At 45.0% G+C, this 12,045-nt stretch overlaps 1 long non-coding RNA gene across 1 annotated transcript; it reads right to left on the bottom strand.

The window, feature by feature from the left end:
• Window positions 1–418: 418 nt before the first annotated feature.
• On the bottom strand, window positions 419–10,071 carry LOC119465771 (uncharacterized). Its single transcript, XR_005194908.2, has 3 exons — window positions 9,945–10,071; window positions 3,861–4,074; window positions 419–754 (listed from the first exon to the last, which is right to left on the bottom strand). It is a non-coding gene; the product is annotated as an uncharacterized LOC119465771 (long non-coding RNA).
• Window positions 10,072–12,045: the final 1,974 nt, after the last annotated feature.

The raw sequence follows: 12,045 nt of genomic DNA, 5'->3' as shown, positions 1-12,045 counted from the left end.
CCTAGCTGAAGAAGCGAAACCCAATGCGTTCGACTTGCAGCAACGTTCTGGTTTTTGTGAAAGATAAGCTTGGAAATAGCTACCACTGTTTCGCACCTATGCATGTTCTTGCGCCTCTCTATTAGCGCGGAGCGTGCAAAACGTAGCCAAGTGTAATCGAAGCCATCACATGACTCCACTAATAGCTTCAATATGGAATCTCAGCAACCCGTCGCCGGCCTTTTGCCATTCACGATAATACTTGTGTCATTATTTACTTACCAAGTGTATGTAATAAGGCACGGAATGCGCAAAATGTTAGGCAGTTACTTGGTAATATTCCTTGAGGAAAAGAGAACTAGAAGTTATCTTTAGAGTATCTAGCCAAAAATACCATCGCGGCATCATTTTCCAGACAAAATATTAGGTGAGACACAGACCTCCATAAGACTCTCCAGCGACGTAAAAGTCCCGACACGTATATTCAGGAAATACCATCAGGAACTGTTCTAGAAATTTCATGACGCTGTCGCTTATATCCTCCAGGGTTTTGGGATAAGCAGTCGGGTTTTCCGTGAAGCTGAAGCCAGCCCCGACAGGTAAGTCAAGGTAAATGATGCTCATGTTATTTTGTAACGTGTTATTCCTTTGCGTGAAGTTGTATTTAGAGGAGTCAAACGCCACAGGGCCATTCTGAAGGAACTGTCCAAACAGCGCAGATAGACCTGGACCACCTTGAGGTCCAAAGCAGTAGCGGAGCGTCACTCTTGTTGCCCTAAAAATGAGTAATATTTGTATCATGTTGTGTGTTCTTCACATTTTCACAGCCACGCTGCTAGAGATTTAGTGCTATTTTTAAATGAAAACGAGTGGTTGCAGGCATGTGACATAACAATAAAAAATTATCGTTGTGCGAATACTTCAAAATAAGTATTAAATAGCCCCTCCTGCTTGATTCGTATTCGATTCAAGAATTCACTATTCGATGTTACCAAATATTTTATTCTTTCTAATATATAAGGAGTAAAAAGGCATAGTAGAAATTCGAGCGGGAGAGAATGTTAGGAGGGAGGATTGTTCAGGATTGATGGAGAGCAGCGGTTGGTGCACAGAGGCACTAGTTTCGTACCGGACACATAGGGCTTATTACTTGTAATGAAGAACTTGCCGTCTGTCCACAAGAATGGCTCGGTTTCAGGTAGCGTGTAATAAAATTTGGTGTCCCGATTTATTACTTCGCCATTCTAAGCTAATTTGCGTCTAATTAAAACAATTATGCGCTGCTCTATTATCACATATATCTCCTTCAATGAACACAACACTGTAGGTAACCTGCTGTTCAATTTTTTTTCAGCATACTGTCAGCCTAAAGTACTACCTTTAGAGAACTAAAAGTAGTATTTTACGCACAAGCTGCTCAGTCCGTAACACCGAGTTGTGATTGGTAATACATTCATGTGTGAAGTTATGTACGTGAGTCTAATTTTTACCCGACTGACTCGGTGCAAATTTTTTAATTCCATTTGCTAAGAAATAATAACCTATCCGATATTCCACGCGATATTCCGAGGTCTGTTTCCTCGAATATTCGTATTCGATATAATTTGAAAATTTCACTACTCGAACACTCCTATTAAAAATGTGTTATTTTTTGTTTATACATGCTTCTTCTTGAATGCACTCGGGAGAAACTTCTTTGTAGTTCAAGTTTATTATGAGATCAAGCTTTCCTTTTTTTCACAAGTATTTCGCAAGTATTTCCACAAGTATTAAATAAAGTTATTTCCCTAATCAACGCACGTATTTCGTCTCTAGATTCAGCGAGCGGTTTTCCCTCCATGTTTCTTTCACCGTCATTGTCACATTTAGCATTGACGTCCCATGTGACGCCAAACATAACCGCAAATAACGTCTGGAGTTACAACGCTATAGATTTCACTCATAAGCATAGCTTGATTACAACTGCTGCACGGCCGACCGCGTACAACAGTTAAAGAAGAAGTTTAACTAAATTGTTATTATTCCTTTGAGCGAGAGGCGGAAAGTGCCCGCTTTTTTCATCACATTTTGCATCACCTTTGTTGGGCAAAATCAACATGAGTGTTAGAACGGAGGTGAGGTTATTGCAAGTAATTTCACTATTAGCATGGGAATCGTTAACTAGCTACGGGAGGTTTTTAGCCTTTGTCCAACGTCTTGCCTCTGACGTATACTCTACGCATAGAGTTGACTGGACCTTCTCCCGCATTTGTCGAGCTGGTTCGGAATAGTTCCTCCAATAAGTTCCGGTTTGGGTTCACCTCCGAGATGACGGGAGAATAACGGCTCGGTTCGCTTCCGGTTCAGCTGAAAAGAATGATTCAGCTACTGTTTTCGGTTCAGTTCCGGTTCGTATCGACACTGCGTCCCACTATGTCCCTCGTATTTTAAGAGCAAGCTTTAGCTTGGGAACTTCTAAATGCATGAGAACGGAGAAATTATTTTGCTCCCTAACCAATACACCAATTTTGATGAGGTTTGTTGCATTTAAAAGGCAGAGTTAAAAAATAGTGACTGTATGAAGAAAGTCATTTTATTCTGGCATTGCATTTTTTCGAAAAACTTTTGCAACTTGCAAAATTTTATACACTCAACGATCGTGTTTGCAACTCCGTAACTCATCAGTGAAGAATGGTATCACAGTTCTATAAACTGCCCCTCATAATATATCTAAACGACCAAAATGGATGTGTTGTACGCCGCTCTGGAATACGCCTCTGATTTCTGAGCATAACTTTTGCAACTAGTGTTGCAATGCGGCCTTGTTCGTAAGAGTACTATTGTAGCGCATACAGACGAGGACGCGAGGAGGCACACGAGACACAGAGACGGCGCTGTGTCTTGTGTCCCTTCTTGCGTCCTCGTCTACATGCACTGCTCTCTAACCTTTGCAATAGCCTCGTAGACATTGTTAGAATTTTGCGTCGGCGGTAGGCCTCCCGATATGCACATGAAAGTGGTCAATGTGTCTTCATTCCACTTTCGCGAACAGACGCTGCGGCTGGACTACGATTGACGTCCCGTGAATGTGTTTGCCCCTGCAGGACTCGAACACTTTCACAATGTGCCGTTTGCGTTCGTTGTCTCCGGATATACGGATGCACCTACCGCCTGGATTACCACGACGTGAGCAGACGACGTTGTGCCGTCTGCATGTGGCTAGGCGTTGCATTTACGAACCCATATGCCTTTCTTATCGGAATGGCATGTGCAACAGTGATGAGACACTCGCACACATTATCTGTGTCTGACCGAGCTCTAAAGCCGAAAAACAAGTGTTGTGCAGAGTGTTGGACTAATTTGACAATCGTCCACTAAGGGAACTAAGTTTTAGGTCAGTGTTCCAACAGAACATCCGCGCTGAAGGCCTTAATCGCGTTACTGATGTTCCTGCGGTCTACGGGTTTTGGTTTCACGCGGTTCTGGTTTCCTATAAACAACACCATTTATAGTTCTAATGAATCAACTGTGCTCAAGCTTCAGAGAACCTGCATATATTGAACCTTAAAGGGTCCAATATTTTCCTGACTGCATTGACATATTAGTTGGTATTAACTTCTCTATTATACAGCTAGTCGAGCTGATAATGGCAATCATTCACTCAAGTTCTTGTCCTGTGTACATTATGTCGTTTGTAGCGCCTAGAGAATGACTGATGCTCTTTCAAATAATTTTGTTATACAGCAGGTGAAAATGTTCATTAACTTATCTAAAGAGGGTGGAAAGAGGGCACTACACAAATGTTCTCGTAAAAGCGGGAATCTCTTGCACGCGTATTGCACAGAGCGTAAATAGTATTATCACGTCCTTATAAGCCACTATTGCAGTACAGAGATGTTTACCTTTGCCACGACGAGAAGAAAGAACAGATTGCTGTTCGTCGTTTCGTTTATAGTGATGTAGCCGGAGAAAGCATCAACTCCAAAAGTTTCAAATAGCGGCACTCGGCTCTCGTTCCTCGCTTTTTCAGTTTCATTCTTATGAATTAAGGGTGTCAGAAACAGACCATCCCTTTCTTTAGAACTTCGTGTCGTAGAAGCTATTGGTGTGTTCTCACTGTAAAACAAAAATATGTGCGGTACCTTAAGCATGTGAGACAACGGTCACGTCGCAAATCTCTTCTTTATTGTCCCAAGCCAAAGCCCCACAACGATGATCGTGATGATGAGTATATACAGATGAGAAGATGAAGAGTAAATATAATGCTCACAGGTAAGTTAACAGAAATGCTTGCTAGAATGTGACAAAATGTTTATTGATAAAGCGAATAGTTCTTAATTCAACCAGAAATACGGTTAACACGAATATTACGCAGCGCCTGTCGCACCAATGTTCATCAGGAGGGGAAAAAAAGTTGTCGCAGTGTCACACGAAAGGCGAAGCACCAATTCCGATAGCAAATCAGTACAGAGCTATACGGAGTAAGGATAGTACTTTTATCAGCTGTATAAACTTGGACATGCAGCAGCACCAGCAACGTGCTGAACTGTTGTCGACGCCGTCGGCGTTTTGCCCGCGTTCGCACCAATCGCGCGCGGCGTTTTTATATAATACGTATTTGGTGCCGCCGCTGAACGTCACCTCCGCTCTCTCCCTCTCGTCCCCCCACAACCTTTCGCCCGACGGAAAAAGTTGCGTTTGCTTTCTATATATGAAAAGGAGGAAAGAGACGCTTAATTCTGCCGCCCTTCAGAGAGCCCGGCGCAGAACGCGCGTTTGCTCGCCGACGTGCGTTCGCTCCCCGTGAAAGCGCGCCTCCCTCGCGCCCTTTCACTCGCACATACAGCGTCCGGAGCGCGGCGACGAATTCATCGCCGTGGACGTCATACGGAACCTCACGGCGACGGCAACGGTGACGGCAACGGGGACGACGACGCCGATGGCAGAAATCTGCTTTGGAGTGTCCATATAATTGCTATCGCCATTAAATGAGGCATGAGAGGATGAAGCTTATGGCTGGTGCCAACGATTCAGCAGGGGGACTTTCCTTCCTCTTCACTGAGGCTTCGACTTCACCTCGGTTATTGCAAGTCTCTCTCTTGCAAGCAGCCGTCTGTCTTGTTCGACGTCTGCACAAGCTTTCGGTGCTTTTGCATTAGCCAAAGATATCGGCGCACAAAATCGCAATAAGGTTTTAAAGCGAAGCTTTCTGCCTCTTCCCCCGGCGTTTAGGTTTCGTCATCTATTCCTCGCTGGACGTGTTTGTGGGTATACATAGACAATTAGTGTCACTGGGTATGTGCTCGCTGATGCCTTGCCGAGTAGACAATTTGGCCTGCTGAGTATGTATAACTTGGAATGTGTAACTGTGCATGATCCCATTCTTGGCCGTTCCGCCAGGATGGATGTGCCACTGGGATACAAGGGCTATAAGGCCTTAAATTTATCTACAAAAGTGTCGCAGCTCTCCGTACATACACTTCTCATCAACATTTTTCCCTCGACAAACCTCATCCATCGCCTTCGCCCTTGTCATGCAGACAGCTAACAGCTGCTGGCTACGAAGCTGGGCTCGTGTGATCCGCTACAGCTGCTGCCTTGCTAAATTTCGCGTCATTTAGATTACAACATTCTGTTTCATGTGGGGGCTTTTATTTTTGTTTAAGCTTATTGCCCAATGAAAATGAAGTGCATATTGAGCAAGATATAAGTGATAATACTACTTCGGAGGCATTACGAAATTATACATGTGTTGGAATGACCGTTTTTCTCCCACATGCAACAATTCAATTAAAAATAGGAGTCAATCCCGGAAACAGCGCAGTCTAAATATGTGGTTCTGCCAAGCTGTTAGAATTTCCTGATGAAAACCATATGCCAACAGTTTCATATACAATAGAGCTGCTGTATCCAGGGTGTCGAACCGAAAAAGATATCGGTTGGGGTTCAGGTTCAGCGCGCTCCGATCTCGGTCCGCTTCAGTTGCGATTCGGAGAAATAAGAATTATTAATGATTCGCGAACCAGTTCGCAACACTGAACCAGTCTGTTAACTGGTTCAGCACAGTGAACATTATCACGCCCTATGGTGAAATGCTGTAGAGCGCTATTGACTTATCCTCATGGCGTATGCGCAGGCTTTGTCAGGATGTGGAAGAAATGAGCATTCTGGCACAGGGGAAACACAAATGAGTGTTCTTTTAAATAGGATGTCAATGACGTTTAATGTTGAACAGCTACAGCAGCCATACACGAAAAGACGGTCATTGAGGGAATGACTTCGCAAGAGTTTGCAGCACGTGGTCCGGTGCCTAGGCGAGTCCTTCCATAAAGACTTTGTCGTGAATATCTCAAAAAATGAAAGAATTATTAAGTCTAATATGCTAGTGTTGCACATGCACAGTGATTAGAAGCGACAATTTTGAAGTAAAATAGGGTAGTCTCAGCATTCAACAAAGCAGCTTGTTTTTTATGCATGACAATGTCCACAAATCAATCATAAAAATGTGCATATGTTGAGCATGCAGCGCGATCAAGCACGCAGCTCAAAGCACCTCGCAAATAAACAAATTTTATCTGAAATGATAAAAGTAAACAAAGGGGTGCCATGGAAATAGTTGGTGTCACCCGATTTTATAAGTATCTTGCTCACGCTGTGTGGCACACTCAGCAAGTTTGCCTCGTTAAGCGAAATAAGATGTGACCTGAAGTCTACGTAAAGCAGCATAAGGTAACATGACGCCTAACTTAACTACGATACAAGATCGTACCAATAAATGCCTCGCTTACCTCGTCATTCTCGTAGGTATCACTGGACACTGATCATTTACAAGTACAGAACGCTTCGCAAATGCAAAGCAGTACCAATCATACAAAATGCGACGAGCGTAGATATGCAGCACGGCTAGTGCCCATCCGTGACATCGAGGTGCAAGCAACAGCACCGACGCTCAGTCCAGGCATCACGCGCGTTAGAGAGAAACAACAGAAGGGAAGGAATTGTTGACCGAGCGCTGAGCAGAAACGATAACTGAACTAACAAAACTCAGCGCTCAGTTGGGCGATGGCCTCCCTCGCTTCTCACTACCCCAGCGATGCCGTGGTGTCTAGCCATACTTCACTTTCGCCAAAAGTCTGAAAGCGAAAACTTGCAGGGCTTACACTACTCACATGACACCAATGTCTTGCGCTCGCTAGCGAGGCTCCCGCCTATATGGTTAGAATTATTACGCGATATTTGGATAGGACCGTGCGCGTAAGAGAGAGAGAGATGAAGAAAAAGTAGTGGACTGTCTACTAGAGCTGTGACTGTGTACCCGCCTAGTGTTTACCACTAACCTTTCCCATGTAAATAGTTGTATATATGTTTGTGCTTTGCGCTTCCTCTCCGTAACAGTATACTAACTCTAGAAAAAAAACACCACCCAAGCACTCCGTACAGATAGTTAACCAGCGAAGCTGAAACGTGTGGCCCCGGTGTTTAGCAGTGGGTTAATCCCGACGCTGTATTGAAGCGTTTCTCAATAATTGTTACATGTTTTTGCTTCTAGTGCAACGCAAGCGCCAATGGCGGGCCGATGCTGCTAACCACGACGCCGAGGTAACTCGAGATATCGAGCGCATGCGACAACCGCTTGCCGAGGAGGCGGCGTTGCGGTCAGAGCAGCGAATGGCGGGAATGCGTTCGCTAACGACGTCACTAACGGCCTGCCAATGGCGCGCGCGCTTGGGTGTGACTTAGAGAACGTAACTGACGGCGCAGCCAATGGCGACGTTTATCGAAACATAGTACGAACGGTTTTTCCTTTCGCCTAGCCATATACAGCTTTCCCTGTAAAAAACCTGGACGAAAAAAGTGGCAACCGCAAGGCAGCCGCCATGTTGCTACCGCTAATTTTCTAACACTAAAAATAACCAAATTTGATCGAAAAACAAGCATTTACATTTAGCACCACAACTGTGGAAAATCTGTAAAGTCAATTCCGTATATAATTGAGAAAGATACCCGATGGCTATTTATAAAGTTTCTATCTGAAACTTACGCTGGGTAAAAGGGTGCGTTTGCAGGCACCTGAAATGGGAGAGGGCCTTTTAAGGGGCCTCTCCCAGTCCTGCTCTGAGCTGAACTTGGCGTCACGTAACGCCGGACACTGCCAGAGCATGTGAACGAGTGTGCACTTATCCACCCCGCAGCTAGGGCATCCTGGATCTATGCCTTCAGCAAAGTGACGGAGCGTGCTACGAGATGGGAACGAACCTGCCTGCAGCATCCTGAGAGCCGACCACTGCGGTCTAGTGAGCTTGCAATGTGGGAGGGGGTACCTCCGCCTTGACAGCTGATAGTGAGACGTAACTTCCTGAAAGGTGCCAAGTGGATCCCTGAAGCTCTCCGCGAACCCGCCTGCGGACCCGCCTGGACCGCCGCGGCGCGTGATTTCTCGCGCACGGTTATGGGCAAGTTCGTTGATGTTGGAAACTGACGGATGAACCCCTAAGCCCATGTGGGCCGGGAACCAGGTAATTGTGTGAAAGCCTACCGCACCCCCCGAACTGAGGATAGTGGCAGCCTCCCTGGAAACCACCCCCGGGGCGAAGGCCCGGACGGCAGCCCTGGAGTCAGTGAATATCTCAGGACGCAAACGATCCTTCATCGCTAGAGCTATTGCTACCTGCTCTGCTATACGGAGGCAGACACCTTCCAAACGGAAGCAGAACGCAAAAATGTCCGGCTCCGGAAACGGCGCGCGCGCTTCGGGAGATCGCAGATATCGCGATTCCGCTGCCTCTGCGGCTGATCTTATCGATACATCGAATAGCAGTGAGTCAGAGGACGCTGACATTTCGTTTGACTTTCGAGTCTGAAAGCGATGACGACGCAAACCAGCCCGGAACATCGGCAGCCGCAGCCCGGCATACCCAACTGCAGTGCTCGCAGTTAAATTTTTGTTGCGAAATACCTCTTCAATGAAAAATATAGATTTTTTCGGTGATAGTGCTTAATAGACGGTAATACATTTTGTATATCTCATAACTTTCGTAACGTATTTTTTTCCTAGTAGATACCAAGCGTGTCTTTACAAACTTTGTTCAATTTTATCGCACAATCTTAAATTTAACAATTTATATCTTTTTTACGACGTACATCTCGTTAATAAAACTTTTATGCGTGAAAAATGCGTTCCTTTTGCTTTCTGTTTATGCATTACATTAAATATTGAGTGTATTAGTTCCTTCAGAAAAACACATCTGCCATAACATACAAAAAACACCTATTTTCGCCATGGTAGGGAAAGAGCTCAAGGCGAAGCTTAAGCGTCCTCAAATTTTGTGACCATCGTGGGAACCCCATTCTAAGACCGTGGCCAATTGACCGTCGTGGCAAACCTTTCCTGAGCAGGCGTCCACTCGGTAAACGTACGCGAGCTTAATGTGCCACGTGACAGGTTTCGTTAACGGATGGCCCGCAATTTCTACGTTATCGGTTTTTAGAAACGTCGTACGCCGTTACGAGCGTGAGACCGGGCGGCAAAGCATACGTCAATCACTCTGCCGCCTTAGCTCACAGGTGCTTCCTGCTTATTTGCTCTTTACATGCCTTCCCTATTCAAGCCCACAACTCCCCCATTTGATAACAGAAGGTCTGCTGTTTTGCTCGGCCAGATGTACAAAAGTAACAAAATATTGCGATATTCAAGCCATCATGAGATCTCAAGGGAAAGTTATCCACTTAATGCTGTTTCCGTATAGCATTATCAGCGAATACGTGTCTGGTTGTTTACATTTGTAATATTGCAAATTTTGGAGCTGATACAAATGTCTTGCGTTTTGTAAGCTTCTTGGGGGCTTCTAAATAGTATAATCAAGTAATAAAACCAACTATTTGACAAATATGGAGTATACATTCATCTTATGCTTTTATCACGGCATGGGTACCATAGAACTGGGCATCAGAAATACAAGTGCATGCAAAAGGAATGGCTTGCTTACCTTTGTACGTATTGTACGCCGCCTAAGAGAAGCAAAACTGTCCAAGCCAACGCCCATAACATATTGTTTCGTTACTGAAGTATCACAAGAATGCCCGGGTATGTGTTTATACTCGAAACCTATTAGGAAAAAAAACTAGTTACGCTGTGTTCCAAAATCATTGTCTTCGCGAATACGATAACGCAACATTAAATTTGGCTATCTTAAAATGACGAACAAGCAAAATATGCCGTAGCTTACAAGGCCATAACTTGGGATATCCATATTGAGTTGATTGAAAAGTTTTCGTAAATCTACGTTTTTACTATAAATTCTGGTAAAGCAACCCGTAACACAGGTGGAAATGGAGATCACCTCATCATGAATTAAACAGGTCTTTTAACTTGTTTTCTGCGAAATTTCGGTACCATGGGCTGCAGGTTTATTCGATTTCAATATACGTTGTCTGGACGGCTAATTTTAGATTTCGAAAAAGCAAGGTATCTGATCCGAATCAGCCACGTTCCCTTCCAGGATGACAAGCATGTCAGTGTTTGTGTCTCATTTGTTTTCTCTACTGTGTTCTCACAGTTGTAGCAATTCGCTCGACCTATTACTGCGATATCAATTATATGGACACTTCAAGCGGATTTCTGCCGTCGGCATCGTCGTCGCTGTCGTCGTGAGGTTCCGGATAAAGTCCAACCGCGATAAAATCGTCGCCGCGCGCCGTATACAGTATGTGCGAGTGAAAGCGCGCGAGGGACGCGCGCTTTCACGGGGAGAAAACGCACGGCTGAGAGCAAACGCAAGGAGAAAAGGAGGAAAGCGGGAACTAAAGGAGGAAAGCGGGAAGGCAGCGCGGAAAGGAGGGCGTACAGCTTCTGCTCTGTGAGCAACTGCGTACTTGTACTCTGCTCGGCGGCGGGCGGTCGCGCGCACCGTATCTTGAAAGTGATCTGCAACACGGCTCCTACCTTTGTATGTGCTGTGCTTTCGCCGCTCAATTTCTGTTGAAGCCATAGACCACACGAACTTCCGCTCGCTACTGCCGGCGCGCTTGCTCGCGCCAGCGTTCTGACAGCGGTTATGTGCGGCGGTCATCGAGTGTGATCTATTCATGTTTGCTGAACACCATGCTTGTTAATTCAGTTAGTAAGTGAATATGTCCAAGTTTATACAGCCGGTAAATCTACTACCCTTACTCCGTATAGCTCTCTACTAATTTGCTATCGCAATTGATGTTTCGCCTGTCGGGCGAAACTGCGATTTTTTTTCTTCGTTGTAGAAACTGCAATTACAGTTCATTTCAGTTTTATTAGTCACCTAGCAAATTCACATTGTTAGGTGGCTTCAGGTCTGGGTGACAATGTTAGTGAAGTTCGTGTATGAAGATTATCGCTCGCGTTTCCATGTAGTATATGCTAATGACATTAAAGACTTCGACCTGGCAGTCCCATGGTGTTTAACATACATATACTGTTCGTAAGAAATTCCGAAGGACCAGAAAAAATTACGGCATGAGGCTACATAGATCCCGCTGGTGCAGAAGTGTTTCAAGCGCGAGGACTCAAACTTCTCGTTTGGGTGCTGCAAGGTAAAAGCGTGATGAAAGGCAAAATACCGAAAGTCTGCAGAAAACAAGTTAAAAGACCTGTTTCATTCATGATGAGGTGATCTCAATTTCCACCTGCGTTATGGGTTGCCTTACCAGAATTTATAGTAAAAATGTTGATTTACGAAAACTTTTCAATCAACTCAATATGAATATTCCAATTTATGGTTTTGTGAGCTACATGACCCGTGCACGGTAGTTGGTTGACTGGGATCGTTGAAGTAACCCTTCTCCGAAGTGCGTGAACCACTGCTTGCTTTGTTTCCGGTTTTAAGATGTCTACGTTGAAGTCTCCGACAGCGACCACCGGCGAGGGATTGGCGGCAACATACGTTGATCAACGCGAAAGTGCGCGCGCCTAGTCATCAATCATGCAGTTTGACAGCTTTTTTTAATTTCTGTGTTTCGTATAGAAACGAAAGCTGTGCTGTATGTTTGCTTCACGTATCTGCCTTACGGGAGTGGGAGCCATTGCACCTGGCCCTGCCCTGCCGCCGGGATCATGCC

The sequence above is a fragment of the Dermacentor silvarum genome, chromosome 10 (genome assembly GCF_013339745.2).
Source record: "Dermacentor silvarum isolate Dsil-2018 chromosome 10, BIME_Dsil_1.4, whole genome shotgun sequence".
Lineage (NCBI taxonomy): Eukaryota > Metazoa > Arthropoda > Arachnida > Ixodida > Ixodidae > Dermacentor > Dermacentor silvarum.
The sequence above is the reverse complement of the archived record's forward strand: the minus strand, read 5'-3'. Positions and strand labels throughout refer to the sequence as shown.